This window comes from Mixophyes fleayi, chromosome 5 (assembly GCF_038048845.1).
Source record: "Mixophyes fleayi isolate aMixFle1 chromosome 5, aMixFle1.hap1, whole genome shotgun sequence".
In the NCBI taxonomy this organism is placed as follows: domain Eukaryota; kingdom Metazoa; phylum Chordata; class Amphibia; order Anura; family Limnodynastidae; genus Mixophyes; species Mixophyes fleayi.
The window spans coordinates 129,393,190-129,410,725 of record NC_134406.1 but is presented as its reverse complement, the minus strand read 5'-3'; positions in this window follow the sequence as shown (position 1 = coordinate 129,410,725).

Sequence of the window (17,536 nt, the reverse complement as noted above, 5' to 3'; positions counted from 1 at the left end):
AAAGGAGTACCCAGGAGTGGAGTGATTGGCGGGCAGTAGTTAAGAAGAATCCTAGGTCAAAGGGTCACAAGCACAGATGCAAAAATCCAGAGACAAGCGAAGGGTCAGACACACAGGCAGAGAAGCAAAATCCAAAATCCAGGCAAAAGGTCGAGGTCAGAAGAGAAGGGTCACAGGTCCAAGAACAAGCAGGGGTCAAAACACGGGTAGTCAAATCCAAGGTAGCAAGAACCAAACGGATAGCACAATCAGGCAGCAGGACTGAGGACAGAACGCTATAACCGGCAGTGAGGCTGCAGACCTCACTGCCTTAAATGTACAGATGATCCAATGAGAGTCTAGCTCTGAAAATACTTCCAGGAGCTGACTAATGAATTAATTACAGTCTAATAGCCAGCAGGCTATTAGATCCCTCTGCGCACGCGCCCAGCTGTCCCCTGTTGCCGGGAGGTGGCGCTACACTGCTGGGCGTCCGGCCGTTGCCTCAGCAACGGTCGGGAGTTAGAAGAAAGTGACGTCCCGGTCGTCATGGTGACGGCCGGGACGCTGGGGCAGGCAGGAAGCGAGCCGCGGCGGCTCAGAGTACCGCCGCGGCTTGTAACACAGGGCCCCCGACATAGCTGCCTTGGCCTTACCGGCTTTGAAACCTGCCCAAACATATGCTAACATCAGCTTATGACCTGAGACCTTGGACTCATCCCCCCGGCTCCGGAAAAGACACCAGTTTTGCCAAGCCGCACAATACTTCTCCCTCGTAGCTGGGGCCAATGATAACTCTGACAGGCCCTCTATCCCGGCTTCACAATCTGCCAGATAGAAATGGGACAAGGTGATCCCAACAGGGATGCCTGAGGGGCCAAATCTCGAAACTTCTCCCACTGCCCTCTAGATAGCGAATCAGCCAGCGCATTGTCCATTCCCTGTACATGCTGCGCCCTAAATCTAATATCCTCCACTAAACACTTCCATACTAATCTACGCAACAATGTGATGACTGGAGGAGACATAGCCCTCTGCCGGTTGATGGCCTGCACAACTCCCATATTGTCGCACCAGAAAACTGTTTTCCTACCAACCTAGGGGCCCATAATTCCAATGCGACGATGATCAGGAAAATTTCCAACAGCCACATGTTAGCAGTCCAGCAGGCCTGCATCCATTCCACAGGCCAAGGTGCAGCGCACCAGTCCCCCGCTCCAAAACCTACCCCTCCCGCCACGTCCGTATAAAGCTCAAGCTCCTGGCTAGACTCTGAAGGGGAAGGCTACACTCTAACCCGGAGGCTACACTCTAAAACGGAGGAAAACATCTAGGAAAGGCAGGGAGAAACGAAAAATTGAGATAGAAGGGCAAAAGAAATAAACAAGAACAATTTAAACCAACAAAACAGCAATAAAGTAAAATAGAAACAAGAAGAACTAGACAGTGGGAGAAGGTACTCATCCAACATCCAGAACTGCAATGGCTGAATACACTCCGCCCATCCAACTTATAACATCTGAAACCCCTCCCCTATGACACTGGATGGGCCTCCCTAAATAGTTAACTGTTAACACTCCAGACTATACTCAGTTAAAGATACAGCAAAACTTGTATTATCCTTCGTTCCTATGCAGATCTCAGTTCTTATTCTGTAAGGCTTTAGTGTTATTTAGCGTGATGAAAGGACTAAATAAGGCAAAGTTATTTAAGGAAAAGTGTGATTATATAAAAAGCGTATCTAGGAACAGAATATGAAGAAAGCGTGCGCATGTGAGGCTCAACCACAGGATCTTTTACAGGTATCCAGTAGATTTTCTAAACAACCCTGTCCTAGGTGTGATGACACTCCCCAACAGAACCATATGTTTTCCCACTGCTAGCCAGCATCTCATGAAAATGTTCTTGGAGAATCATAGTGAAGATTCTTCTTACTCATTTTGAACCATCTTCGTCTACAATCAACCATCTTATTCCTTGCATCCCATACTTCCAGATGATAAAAATAAATAATCAGCCACTTTCCCTCCACTCCTTCTCTCACCTTCCATCAAGTTTCTGTAGTTCAGGTCCAAATACATAAACCTAATAATTTAGTATTTGGTGTCTAATGTGCCATCAAAAAATATAGTGCTATGGGATGTATAGTGGTAATTTTATTTCCTTACATCCAGGGCTGGATTAACCTGATGTCTAACTGGGCTACAGCCCAGGGGCCTCGGGCAGCCAGGGGTCCCTTGAAAGTGCTCAGCTGCATTATTGATTGGCAAAGGAGATCTCCTCAGTAAGGCGCTTACAGCGCGCCACGGAAGGACTACAGTGACAGGAGAACAGAAAGAGGTAAGTACTTGGGGGGGCTGTGGGCGGCGCACAGGTGGGGCCTCACGGGGGAATGGAGGCCCCCTTAGCCCAGGGTCTAATCCAGCCCTGCTTACATCATGGAAATGGAATTATTTGGAAATTCTTACCTCTTATCAACATGATATAGACTGTAATGGTAAATAAAATAATAACTTTTCTTTAATTAATTTATAAATGAAATAGACAATATTTGACCAGATAAATATTCACCCATTTTCCTAAGATACACCTAAATAAACATTGGTGCTATCAGTTATATTCAGAGGTCACATAATTGATTAACTGATATATCTTGGTACTGCCAAAAGATTTTGTGACTTTTCTGTGGGCCTCATTCCCAACATCACACTGATTTAAGGCACCGAACCTAGTGGCACTTTTGCCTACATTGCCTGCAGTTTCCCATGAGAGAGTGGCCTGTTATAAATGCCGAACCTCACAGGAGTCTTGTGCCCATCACCTTGGGTGAGTGTCTCCTGCTGTATATAACAAAAGACTTGCCTTTCTCTACTCTGCAATCTCATAATATTATACTGTGGCTGCCTTTGAATCCTAGTGCTCCACTACTCTAACCACTTGAGGCTCTCTTCCTGAATTGCAGTAAACAGCAAATGTCTTACTTAACCGCCTGATGACATTTGCTCTTCTTATATATCGCTCCACTACAACCTGGATGACTTCCAGTTAATCCATCATTGAGCCTCCAACCCATACCATTTTTTCATTTTGGATTTAGTATTACTTGTTTCTCCTACAAGGCTCTCATGTTTTGATACTATTCCATATCAGCCCAGCCTGATATCTAACTTTCACTCAATTGGATACTTTTCGATACAATATCAAACTCTACTACTGCAGTCATCATTGCCCCCCAAAAATTAAGTCGACCAAACCTGCTTCCTCTGTTCAATTCTTCAAACCGCAGACTTCCTCTGCATCTGCTGGACCTCCTCAAAGAAAAGACTCCCGCATCGACAGCGTTATTGTCTTACATTCCTATCTGCTATTGACCTTCTTTCACACTCAGGCGCCAATGGCCCTTTCAATATTATTATTATTATTATTATTAATTTTTATTTATAGGGCGCCACAAAGTATCCGTAGCGCCGTACAAGGACAAACAATGGCACAGTACAAGGTGAAACAGCACAGTACAAGTAACAGTAAGCACTATAACTCTGGGGGCTCAGGCACAGCATGAAAGAGAGGGAGGGAGGGGAAAAGTGAGTACAGGCAGGTAACTATGGCCCAAGAGGGTGGGCATGGATGACCGGTTGAGAGTCACTGAGGGGAGCGGAGAGAAGCGAGAGGAGACAGAGGGCAGAGGGGCCGGGAGGAGGTGAGCTGAGTAGCTGTAGAGTGCAGTTAAAAGTGATGGAAACAGAAGGTAGGAGAGCCCTGCTCAAAGGAGCGAACAATCTAAAGGGAGGGGAAGACAGACAGACACATGGATGAGATGGAGAGACGGGAGGAAGGGGGAGAAGGGAAGAAGGGATGAGAAAGAGAGGTAGCCGACCGGTGGGAGTTTAGGCATGAGACTGGAAGGCTTTAAGGAAAAGGTGGGTTTTTAATGTTCGTTTGAAAGAGGACAGATTAGGGGAAGTTCTGATGGAGCGGGGGAGCTTGTTCCAATGGAGGGGAGCGGCGTGGGAGAAGTCTTGGATACGTGCGTGAGAGGAGGTAATCAGAGGGGAAGAGAGGCGACGATCGTTGGACGATCGCAGTGAGCGGGAGGGAGTGTGAATAGAGATAAGGGGGTAAATGTATCAAGCTGAGAGTTTTCCGGCGGGTTTGAAAAGTGGAGATGTTGCCTATAGCAACCAATCAGATTCTAGCTTTCATTTAGTAGAATATACTAAATAAATGATAGCTAGAATCTGATTGGTTTTTCAAACCCGCCGGAAAACTCTCAGCTTGATACATTTACCCCAGGGTTAGAGATGTAGGAAGCAGTGGAGTTGGCGAGGGCCTTGTAAGTCAGAGTGAGGAGCTTGAAAAGGATTCTGTAGACGAAGGGGAGCCAGTGAAGGGCTTGGTAGAGTGGGGATACAGAGGTGGAACGGCGAGAGAGGAAAATAAGCCTAGCAGCGGTGTTAAGTACAGATCTAAGGGGAGCGAGATGAGAGAGGGGGAGGCCGATAAGGAGAAGGTTGCAGTAGTCCAAGCGGGAGATAATCAGAGAGTGAATAAGACATTTACTGGCATCTTGGGAAAGGAAGGGCCGGATGCGAGCGATGTTACGCAGCTGGAATCGGCAGGATTTAGCAAGAGAGAAAATGTGGGGGCCAAAGGAGAGAGAGGAGTCGAGGATGACCCTGAGGCAGCGAAGTTGGGGGACAGGGGAGATAGAGGTGTTGTCGACGGTGATAGAAAGGTCAGAGGGGGGGCGAGGTGCGAGGGGGAGGAAAGACTATAAGTTCAGTTTGGCGAGGTTAAGTTTGAGGAAACAAGAGGACATCCAGGAGGAGATGGCAGAGAGGCAGGCGGACACCCTAGAGAGGAGGGAAGGAGAGAGATCGGGAGAGGAGAGGTAAAGTTGAGTGTCGTCAGCGTAGAGATGATAGTTGAGGCAGTAGGAGCTGATGAGTTCACCCAGGGAAGAGGTGTATAGAGAGAAGAGTAAGGATCCCAAAACAGAGCCCTGAGGGACCCCAACTGGGAGGGTGGACGGGGGGGAGAGAGACCCAGAGGTGGTGACGGAGAAGGAACAGTCAGCAAGGTAAGAGGTGAACCAGGACAGGACTGGGCCGGAGAGGCCAAAGGACTGAAGGGTGTGGAGGAGGAGGGGGTGGTCGACGGTGTCGAAGGCAGCAGAGAGATCAAGGAGGATGAGCAGTCGATGAACCACAGCTATTACCACATGGAATAGCATGTGCTTGGAATGCAGAAACCCCAGATATAATAGCAAGGATAAATGCCAAAAGTAAGGTATTCTCGACAATTGATGTGGATTTTTCTCTGTACCCTTGACAGAAAGTTGCCAGTGCAAGTTTGCGTTCACTGTACGTGACACGCAATACATGTTCTGCGTTTTGTCCCAGGGCTTTTACAGTAGTCGACTTATTTTCATCAGGTATTAGCAAAAGTGCTGAGTGTTTTCTCACACCCAGAATGCCTGTTACAGTATGTTGACGACCTGCTCCTCCATACAGAGGCCATGGAAGAGCATTTAACTCTCTTACAGGAATTGTTAGGCCTCCTGTCATGTGTAGGACTGAAGCTGAGCCTATCTAGCCATTGGTCAGGATTTCTTTATAAGGCTCCTCCTCTCACCTTTTCACTGCTGGTTCTTCGATTCTTCACCTGGCCTGAAACAGCTTCCTTCTCTCTGTTGTATCTACCCCTGCTGCATAACCTGGATACCGCTGATCTCTGCTCACCTGTTGCACTCATTAGTGGTAATCGCTGTGATCAACGCCCGCTATCTACTCTGCATGCACCGCTGACCTCCGCTGATCCATTACATCTCCGTGTGGCAATAGCTGTGGTTCATCGTCTGCTGCATATCTTACACACCGCTGATCTCTGCCTACTTGTTCCACTCGTTAGTAGTAATCGCTGTGATTAATGCCCACTATCTACTCTACATGCACCGCTGGCCTCCGCTGATCCAGTCCATCTCCATGTGGTAATAGCTGTGGTTCATCGCCTGCTTATACACCGCTGATCTCTGCTTACCTGTTCCACTCCATAGTGGTTATTACTTTGATCATCATCTGTTGTATATACTGTATATCTCTGATCTCTGCCTAGCCACCTCATCGTGGATTATCCTGTTCGGGCTCATCATCTCCTCCTCTCTAGTGTTCTACTAAGGACTCATGTATCTGCCCTTCACTGGAGTTAACCCTCAGTGTCAAGTTGCCTCTTTATGTCACCTCTCTGTTCTGTCTCACTGGAAACTTCCCTAGAGGGCCGCAGTGTGGAAGCCGCTAAAGCCCAAATCTCCTTGCGGAGATCCCTGGTGAATTCCTTCTACTCTGTTAGTCTCCGCGCCTCTGGGTGAGTCTAGCCAATACCAGCTGAGACAGCAGGATCTCACTCATCTTTCGTGAGCAACCCTGACAGTATCATGGCCGCCTGTGTGAATGCAATGGTTAAATTACCCAGGTCTGACATCCTGCAGGACTTGCGTAAGTTCCTGAAGGTTGCTAATTTCATGAGGGAATTCATATATGCTACCAAAGCAAAGCCTTTCTATGATTTACGCAGAGGTGAAAAACCCTCACTGAAAGGTTGGGCAGAAGCACAGGAGAAGGCCTTTACAACACTAAAAAGAGACTTATCCTCCGTCCCGGCACTAGCCACCCCCCACCCAGATGGCAAATTGGCCATCCAAGCACATGCTGGATCAGAGTCCATATCAGCGGCTCTCCTGCAAGAGGTGGGTACAACAATTAGAATACTAGGATACTTCTCAAGGCTTCTTTCACCAATGGAAAGGGGTTTTGATTAGAGATGTTCACTGACCCTCGTGTTTTGATTTTGATTTTGGATCTATATTAACTTTGTGCTTTGGTTTTGGCAAAACCGCTCTCACGTGACACTGAGCAATGTCACTGGAGAATGGAGAGTGACAAGAACACTCTTACCCCTGTTTCTGTGTGAACAATGGCGCTGGATCTCCTGGGTAGGGAGGTACTTATGGAATCCAAAAGCCACGAGATCCGACAATGCAAGAATGATGTTTTGCCTCGATTCAGATTCAGATCCGAGGAAGCGGGACAGTTTACATAGGATGTGTTTAAGTTGGAATAAAGATAAATGTCCGCTTGCATGTGTGTTTGTAAGTAAGAAGATGTGCATAAGGAGAGCGTGTGTAAGAAAGAACATGTGTTCAGGCCTAAGGGGGGGGAGAGCGAGAGAGAGAGATATGGGGAAGGAAGCTAGAGTCCAATTTAGTAAGTCCATTGATAGTAAGCATTCCTGAGATTTGGGAAGGGGCTAGCCTTTGTAAAGCATGTGTGAAAGGGTTGCTTAAAGGTTCAGAAAGTTAATAGAAATAGAATCTTTACATATACATGCAAGCAATGTATATTAGCAGAGTTAATGGATGGAATAGATGCAAGCAGAGTATAATAGGAAGATAATAGTTAACAGAAAAGATGGGTAAAATGCAGGCAGAGTATATAAGATACAGACAGATAGGGTATAAGCTTAAGAATATAGAAAAGTTATTGCAGTATAAAACTTACAGTGGAATGTTGCAATGTGTCTGGTAGGTTCCAGGTGAGAGAGGTGTATGTAGCAAAAAGGCAGATTTCAGGATGAGCTTGAGCTTATAAATCTTTACCCAGAATGCATTGCTTCAGGTGTGTGGCAGTGAACTTTACAATATAACTGGGCTTATCTTATATTGGGACCTACTACAGCTTGACATTATAGTAAAGCGTTACTTCATTCTTATCTTGTTTTCATTTGTCTCAAATTAACATTGAGACAGCTTATGCCATTATCTTGAGTAAGTATCCAATGCACTTGGATTTTTCCTTTGTTGGCTAAATACACTAATTTATCATTATTGGTTGTGCAATCTGTTCCTTATTACATCCTACATCACTGCACACTAGTCCATATAACTGAGATCTTTTCACATATCCACATTGTGCCTGGAATCATATTGTATTTCAGGCAGTGTAACAGTGATGTGTTTACTAATCTTGCAGCTAGGAAGCAGCGTTTTGTCTATGGCAATTTTTACCTAAACACGGGAGAGTTAGCTAAACACGAGAGAGTTGGCTAAACATTGGCGTGTTTGAAATCCCAGCAAATCGTGAGAGACGACCAGCGATTTTGAAGATCAGAGTAAAAAATGCAGCTTAATACATTTTGTGACTTGGGGAATAAAATCGTTGGCTATCACCCGCGATTTTTAATCTTTAAAAAATCGAAGCTTGATACATTTACCCCTATGTCTTTTGCTCAGCTTAGGGACCAATAACCCCTCCAAGCCCGTGACTTTTACAAATTTCTCCAAGTTAGACATTGGCTCACCTCTCTCCGATCCCATTAATTTTCTCTACATCGACCCCTACACTTCCTTTAGCCAAACTGTTGAAGGGTGAGTTATGTTGTTGACTTTGTCTATTTTGTATTATGTGTGTTATTGTGCACTTTCCGCACTATGTAACCCCTGTTGTCCATTTCTTATCCTTTGTTTTGCTTTCTGTACCCCCTTATTTGAAAAACTTTAATGAAAACTATTGATGTTAAAACTCTACTTCAATGACTTATTCTGTTTGCTATATACTCTTGAAGTTTGTCTCAGAAGGAATCACCAAGAGGGGGAAGAAACACTTTAAAATCATTAAAAATCTACTAGATAACTCTGATAGCAATGGTAATTACCTAAGAAGGAAGGTTTTACATACCATCTTTTACTATTTGGAATTTCATACTCATGCTGTCAAGTACATGTTTCAAGGATTAAATATGAGCAATGGATCATATAATCATATAATATCGCTCTGCGCATGTGCGGATCATCAAAGAAGCCGCGGCGGTCTCACCGCAAGTTCCATTCATCATTGCCCCCTGTCTGACAGAGGGGAGGAAAGGAACCGGGTCACGCTGAGGTCTACTACATGTAAGTCCTTTTCTCATGCATCAAGTCTGTTACCTGGATTTAGTTCTGTCCCTTGCCGTTTTGGAAATAGACTTTGTGTCAGACTTTTGAAGTCTGTATAACTTCACTTTCAATAGACTCTATTCAGTCTTAAGAAGCAATCTCCCTGCCTGTTGAACTTTCTGAGCCTATGGGACACTAACCAAGAGATTTGGGCCGTTATAGCTCCTGTTACTCATACAGGACTTTTCCTATGTTCATTTGCCATTTTTTTCTCTCCACAACAGTATTTATAGTGTGCTATATATATGTACAATTTCTTATGAAGCACTGTTTGATATATATTTTTTTTAGTGTTATCCATGTTCTGGCCAGAACTGTTTTTATTTGTAGCTGAAAAAAATCATCCTACATTGCATTACATCTAGCGCTGAGGTATTCTTTACTTTACATTGTTTATAGGGACAGAGGATTCCCTATTTCTTCTGGCAGCTTATACATCCCACCAGGAGCACTGTACCCTATCCCATTCTTTGATAATCAAGTAATGCTGACAACTCAGCGCTGTACTTTTGTTTCTTTTTTTAATATCAACCACAATTACCAGCTTGATGGAGATGATAAAGGAATAACTACAACATTTATATTTCATAATAATGTACAATATGTTGATTGGATGTATCATTATATTTCCACTATGTACTGGAGAAAATATGCATTGTTTATAAAAGTCATAAATAGAAATGTGTTATAAACAAAGGTCATAAAAAAAAAGTCATAAAAAATTATTAGTATACACACAACCTTCTTTTAGTGACCTCACAAGAAAAGGGGGCAGCAAAATAATTCTTCAAAATATTAGCCTGGTGTTAGGACTGTCATTTCTTGGGGTCACACTGCTATTGAAAATCTGTTCATGGTCAGTCTTCCCCAGTACAGTTACACGTGAGTTTTTAGTTTCAGCTGTTATTCCCATTTATTTTATGGAACTGTTTTGCAATATTGCTTATATCTTTTTGTATACTTGTGGTCAGGTCCCGAGTAACGGCGCGGTGGCCATCTTGAAATTGATTTCGGAAGGGTTAAATTACCAGCGCTAGGCGCCACATGCCTCAGTGACTGTTTTAATGTTTTTTTGTAAATAAAAATGTTTTTTAAAGTGTGCGCTGCGGCATTGAGTAGGTAGTACCCAGCACAGCAGCAATGAAGGAGTTAAACCCCGGCGAGTGTATACATGAATATTTAAGCATTTAAATAAAATAAATGTAAAGGTATGTGTTTAGGTGCTGCATCACCGGTAGAGAAATGGCATGCAGCGCTTACCCACATACATAGAGAACCGGAGTGTAGCGTCTGTACACTGTTAAGGTATGATTGTAATTCATACTGAATGGTGATGAAAGTGATAAAAGTGGGAGGACTAAAGATGATACAAAAATTTAACAGTGGTAATCGTTTTAACAAATCCGACAATGACAAGCCATACAAATATAATCCGAATGTATCAAAAAACGATGGCAAAATAAACAGACTTACCTGAAACCCGATGCTGCAGACCACCGCTGGCACCAGCATGCTGACAGCACGTTATTCCGAATGGACAGGACAGCACTACAGCTTGACGTCATCACGACCTCTGTCAATGTTAATTTAAAGCGACAATGTCAGGTTAACTGTTTAGACACTTAACCTGAGGGGTTCCAACATTGTTGCTTTAAATTAACAATTTAATTTCCTTGTTGATCCTTGTGCTGTTTGTTTCCTGACCTGACTCCTGTGTACCAGTGCTGCATGTCTGACTATTCTGATTCCCTGCATTTGTGTACCGACCTGGTTTGCTGACGATCCTCTGCTGATATCTTGTGCTCTTGCCCTGGCTTGTCTGACCTTGTATCTGCCTGCTGTTTTGTGTTTCAGCTGACCAATCGTGTACCGAACCCAGGAATCCCTCCATGCTGTGACTGCCTTTGTTCATCTCATCCGCAAGTGCTACATCCAGAGGCAGGCCAGAGGACCGCGACCTGCAAGCTCCCGGCAGGTAAGTCCATCCTGCCTTGCAGCTGTTCTTGGTGAACACTGAGGAGTTTGTTAGACTTCGCAAATCTGGACGGCCAGCGCCAATCTAGATTCGCACTAAGATCCAGTCTAATCCTTGACAGTTTGCTCTGACCATGGATCAAGCAGACAATCCCTCTCCAAGGGATCTTTTAGAACACCTGGTAGGAAGAGTGGAGAAGTAAGAAGCAAATCAAGAGCAGCTTCTAAAATTTCTCCAGAGCTCTGTTCATATGGATGCAATCCAGAATATTCTAGCAGCCTCTGGATCATCGGCATATGCGGCATCTGCTCCAGACCCCACTCCTACAGCTGCTGTAACTACCTCCCAGTTGTGTGTACCTAACCCCCTAAGTTTTATGGGGACCCCAGGCTCTGTAGAAAGTTATTGAATCAATGTTCCATACAATTCTAAACTTCTTCCATGGAATTTTCCTTCTGAGAAGGCTAAGGTAGCCTATATAATCTCATTTCTGTCTGGTCAAGCCTTGGCCTGGGCTTCACCCTTGTGGGAAAGGAATGATCCCATATTACACAATTATGCCACCTTCCTGACCATGTTTAAAAAGATATTTGATGAACCCGGGAGGGATTCCAACACAGCTACCGATATTCTACGCCTACGCCAGGGAACCCAGTCTGTGGGACAGTATGCTGTTCAATTTAGAAGGATTGCATCAGAACTTCATTGGAATAACAAGGCCCTCATGGCTACCTTCTGCCAAGGTTTGTCAGATCGTATAAAGGATGAGCTGGTTTCATGGGAGCTCCCCACGATCCTAGATGACCTGATCTCGCTCTGTATCAAGATTGATCTGCGTTTTAAGGAACGTAATTCTGAGAAAGAGCAGTCTAGTCGCAGTCTGATTTGTCTGGCCCTCCAATTTTCAGGCGCCCTCACTCCCTCCTAAAGAACCTATGCAATGGGGAAAAAAACTTGCCTGATGCCTGAAGAGAGGGAAAGAAGGTTTCGAAACAGACTGTGCTTATACTGTGGGGAGAGCGGTCACATCCTAGCGACCTTTCCTAAGCGTCTGGGAAATGACGAGACCTAATGTGTTTAGGAGAGGTATCGTTGGGCCTTCCTGGTAAGACTCTTTCCACTCACCAATTGTTACGAGCAGCTGCGGTGCCCAGCCGCCGCGACTCCCCTGTCTCCGTCCCGGCCGTCAGACGTTGCTATGGCAACGGTAAGAAGCTCTCTCGTCCAGCGCCGCGTCCCGGCATTACAGAGCAGCCGGGCGCGTGCGCAACAGCGGGGCAAGCCTGAAGGCTAATTAGATCAGCTTTTGGGCAATTAGAGAGCTAGGCTCTCATTGGTCTGCTTCAGTATTTAGGGCAATGAGGCCTGCTGCCTCATTGCCGGTTATAGCGTTCTGTCCTCAGTTCTGCTGCCTGCTTGTGCTATCCATTTTGGTTCCTGCTACCTTAGATTTGATCACCTGTGTTTTGACCCCTGTTTGTTATTGGACCTGTGACCCTTCTCTTCTTACCTTTATCTTTTGCCTGGAAATCGGATTTTGCTTCTCTGCCTGTGAGTTTGACCCTTCGCTTGCCCTTGGATATTGCATCTGTGCCTGTGACCTTTTGACCTAGGATTCTTCTTATACTACAGTCCACCAATCACTCCCCTCCTGGGAACTCCTTTAAGTTAGTATACATTACTCGACCCTCGGTCGGCCCGCAGCCCAGTCTGTCCCAACCACTAGGGGCTCCAGCGAACACCTGGCCTTCTGAGTAGTTCCTGAGTTTCACTGTACTGACTTGGGAGTTCCTAACATTATAACCGGCCAAGGAAGATTGGTATCATACGGCCATGGACGGAGAAGAATCTAATCTGTCCCCAGCCCAGATTCTGGCCAACCAGATACAGGCGGTTTCCCAAGTGGTGCAGACTTTATCCCAGCGTTTGGCAGTCCAAGAAGGGGTTTCCAGAGACCGGCAGCTCCAGCAAGTTCCTGCTGGTGACGCACCGGAGCCTAAAATTAATTTGCCTGACCGATTCTCTGGAAGCAGGCCAGCCTTCCGTAATTTTAAAGAGAGCTGCAAATTGTACTTCCGTCTGAAACCACGTTTCTCTGGTTCCGAACAGCAGAGGGTAGGGATCATCATCTCATTACTCCAGGGCGACCCGCAGTCTTGGGCCTTCTCCTTGCCTTCCACAAGTCCAGCCTTACAGTCTGTGGATGCCTTCTTTCAAGCTCTGGGGTTATTGTACGATGACCCGGACAGGGTAGCCTCAGCTGAGGCTCATCTCCGTACGCTAAGGCAAGGACGTCGCTCAGCGGAAGAGTATTGTGCGGAATTTCAGCGATGGTCCACTGATAGCGCCTGGATCAACCCAGCATTGCGAAGCCAATTTCGCTTAGGACTTACTGAGCAAATTAAGGATTCCTTAGTTCAGTATCCGATGTCCGACACGCTGGAGAACCTGATGCAACTTGTCATAAAAATTGATCGTCGGATCAGAGAGAGAAATGCTGAACAGGAGTCCGCTGCTCCGATGGACGTTTTCACAAGCTCTGATAACACCTTGCCCGATTCCTCTGAACCTATGCAATTGGACGCTTATCGATTGCCTCCGGAGGAACGCTCCAGAAGACGATCACTAGGTTTGTGTATGTATTGTGGTCAACCAGGCCACTTAGTCCGTTCATGTCCCAGCAAGCCGGGAAACTCCAAAGCCTAAGTGCAGGTGAAGAGGTGCGCTTGGGTCTTCAGATTACCTCTTCAGACAATTCCTTATTAGTCCCTGGATGTCTAACTTTCCGTGAGAGATCCATGGACCTGAAAGCTTTGCTTGACAGTGGTGCGGCTGGTAATTTTCTGGATATGCATTTCGCTCAGACACTTGATATTCCACATATCAGGTTAGGATCAAGCATCACCACGTGTGGTTTGGATGGTAACCCCTTGCCTGGGGGAAGGATTCTCGCCAGGACTCCAATGGTTCGGTTGTCTGTAGGAGTCCTCCATACGGAGGAACTCTCCTTTTATCTCATCTCTTGTCCCTCTGCTCCTTTGATATTGGGGTATCCATGGCTTCGCAGTCATAACCCTCTTATTGATTGGAAAACAGGGGAGATTGTCCGTTGGAGTCCTGGGTGCTCTACGTCCTGCTTGACCTTGCCTCTTAGGATTGTACAGCCTAGTCCAGAATTGTTGCCGGTTCCCTATCAGGACTTCAGTGATGTTTTTTGCAAGAAGATAGCTGATTCACTTCCACCACACCGGGAATACGACTGCGCCATTGAATTGGTACCCGGTTTATTAAAGTAATTTTATCGTTTTAAAATAAGCAATGCCCAATCAATTGTATGTGTTTCCAAAGCACAAAGTAATTTAGATGTAAATAGTCAACAATTCAATACATTATTATATTCTAATAAAGTACAGTACAGCACAGCCAATACCAAAAGTTACATACATACATACCGCTGCAATCGCTGCGCTTCCATGGGTCCCAATGGAACAGTGTATCTGTTAGATAACTGTGGTCAGAGTAGACTGGCTAGCAGCTGCAGCTGTGATCATATATATTCATTCAGTGTTACAGAGAACAATAGAGATGACGTAGCTTGCATCTATAGGACCAGGCACAGGGTGGCTTCAGGGTAAACAGTTCATAGGCTGATTCAATCTAAGGGGTCTGCTCCTTTCATAGCCAGTATCATACAAAGGTTTACTCTCTAATATCAATAACTAAAGTACACAATGTGCGATCTCTTCGCTGACTGCACCGGACAGCTGTTGATGATTAGGGCTTCAATATGATATCAGGCATGACACCTTTCCTATAACCTAAACCTTTAATAACACTATAATGTACATATAATCACTATATATATATATATATATATATATATATATATATATATATATATATAAAAATGTATTAGTCTATATATATGTATATATATATAGACTAATAATAAACCAAATACTATCTGCTCCTGAATTACAGTGTAACAGAACCAATATGAAATTATATAAATAACTAAATGTTGTAATGAGAGTGTGTGCGTGCGTATTTTACAGTGCGAACGCACAAAGCTACGTAACACGTGGCGTACGCTTCGCAATACGCACGGCAAACCAATATTAAACCAATATACTTTCGTTCATCCAATTATATGACTTCGACAGTCCACCCTTTGATAGTATAATAAACTATCACCTTAAAGATGTTATATGCAGGATCTAAGTACCACGTTTCATTGTTATGTAATGCAAATCCCCCTTGGTGTATGTCCACGCTGTTTGTAGATCTAAACAAGTTATCGTAAGAGAGAGTCTCAATCCTCTAAACGATTTCTTCTTTTACTATAAACCGTATACTTCTGGAGCTTGGAGATAACCTTTTGTATGCCCTTCAAGGGTGCAATAAAACACTTATTACATTATTTGGAAAGGTACAAGGTACAGTAGAACATGTATCAGCTATACAGAATTCTCTACTACAGTTCTTCAAGTTTAACAGGTTCTTCTGTCTAACACATGTCTTTAAGCTCAGAATACATTTAAACACTTCATGTTCATCAATAGCATCATCCTATGTCTATCAATAATGTCATATACAATCTCCTTCAGCTTGCGTTAATATACACACTTCTAATAATGTCATCTGTTCTTTTCATCAATACTTGTGGGCGGGCTATTGTCTGTTCGTTCTTCCCAGTCTCTCAATACTCAGAATGAACAGTGATCAGTTTGCAAAGAATTGGGAGACTTCAGACTAAGGGACCTAGGTGTCCTACTTCTTTGCCCAGTGACCTCCCACCCATAGTTCGGGTACCTCAAGAATATTTAGTGGAAAGAGAACTAATCCTACTTGATATAATCACTGAGGCACGTGTGAGCACGCCCAGCACTTTGTTTGGTCTAAAACCTTACCCTCCCAAGAATGATAATCATTCTCAAGGATGCCTGTTCAAGTCCGAATATTACTGGACTGGCATCGCTGGGTGTATCTCTTTTCTAACCATGGGGTCGCCGTACTTACGGACGTAATGCTACTCAGACAATAGCCCCTCGCACTTTCTCCAAGCTCCAAGGTTTCTAAATTTTCCTTTACCCCTGAATTGAATAGAGTAATTGGCTGGACTGATTATGCTACTAACTTCTTCCTCCCCAATACCTCCTTATCATTACCTGAACCAGTCTCTGTCACCTGCTAATAATCAAAAGAATTAACCGTCCTGAGAAGAGAAGGAAATGAGAGAACACAAAACAGGAAAAACTACAACTTCATGCTGGACAACAGTCTTAGCCTTTGGCTCAGGTGCTACTAACTGCATTCGAGGCCTTCCAGTACAGACTCATGAGTGCCCTTGGACCCTTCTCTGAGTGTTGGCCCCTCTGCAGTGGGTGGAATGGGCACCAGTGTGTCTCTGCTACCCTTGAAGCCGTGATGCTGGTAGCCTACACCTGGTACCTGCCTGTCAAATAACCTAAGCTTAAGAAATTTCTGCTCCACAACTTACTCTCCCGATCCAACATCCTGACAGTTAGTGTGACCTTTCAGGAAACAGTGTTTTGGACGTTCTTGGTTGCTGTCTCACTATTTACCTTCTCTCAAGATCTAACCTAGCCTCCCAGTTACAATCTCATCTCACGAGGGGTCAAGAACATTTCAAAAACTGACAGGTTAGGAGTCTGCCCAGGAGTGATCTCTTGGTAGCGGGAAAGGACTAGTGGCTGAAGCTATCAGTCACTTCAATCAAGTTCCAACTCTTATTCTATTCAATTCGTTCTACCGAGTACCACTACTTTATGTTCACACTGGTTTATGGTTAATTGAAAGTATGTGATTTGTTACCACTACTCATACATTATACCTCTATTATCAATAACATGAATACCCCTATCATCTATTATAACTCTAGGACTATCACATTGAATAACAAAAGCTTTGAGTATGATACAGTAATACATTAGACACATTTCAATACACCTCTACCCAGACATATTTCATTGGTACACCAGTGTATACTTGAGGATTCTGCATGGTGGTAATTGGATGACGTGTATTTGTTTTACCTGGAGGAAAACCCATCAGCAGGGGGGATATGGGATGGCTCTATTGATCTACCTTGTCCATCTCTCCAGAGTCCGCCAGACTCCTCACCACATCTCTTCACCTTCCAGACAGTTTATCCCTCAGATAACACAAATCTTCCTATATTAACCAATATGTGTATGTGTGCATGTGTGTGTGCGTGTTCACATTTTAAAACTTAAAACAATACAACGAAAAACAAAACAAAACATAGATTTGTTAACTGTAACATAAAACCCTGCTGTCTATTTGACAGCTATGTTCGCCCTGGTGTGACAGCCATGTATGGTCATGTGTGTAAGTGTGGACCTTACTAGCAGCTAATTCAGTTGGTAACTGTGTCACTGTATAAAGTTCTCTATGTAGTGTCCTAATCATGTGCTGGTATTGCTATAAAACGATTTCTCAGTCACCTCAACATCGCCCCCTTGACTAGAAAAATGCTGAAGACCAATGTATATCAATCGATTTTCCCTCTGCCAACTCACATGTTATTCTCAGTACCTCACATTCAGCTA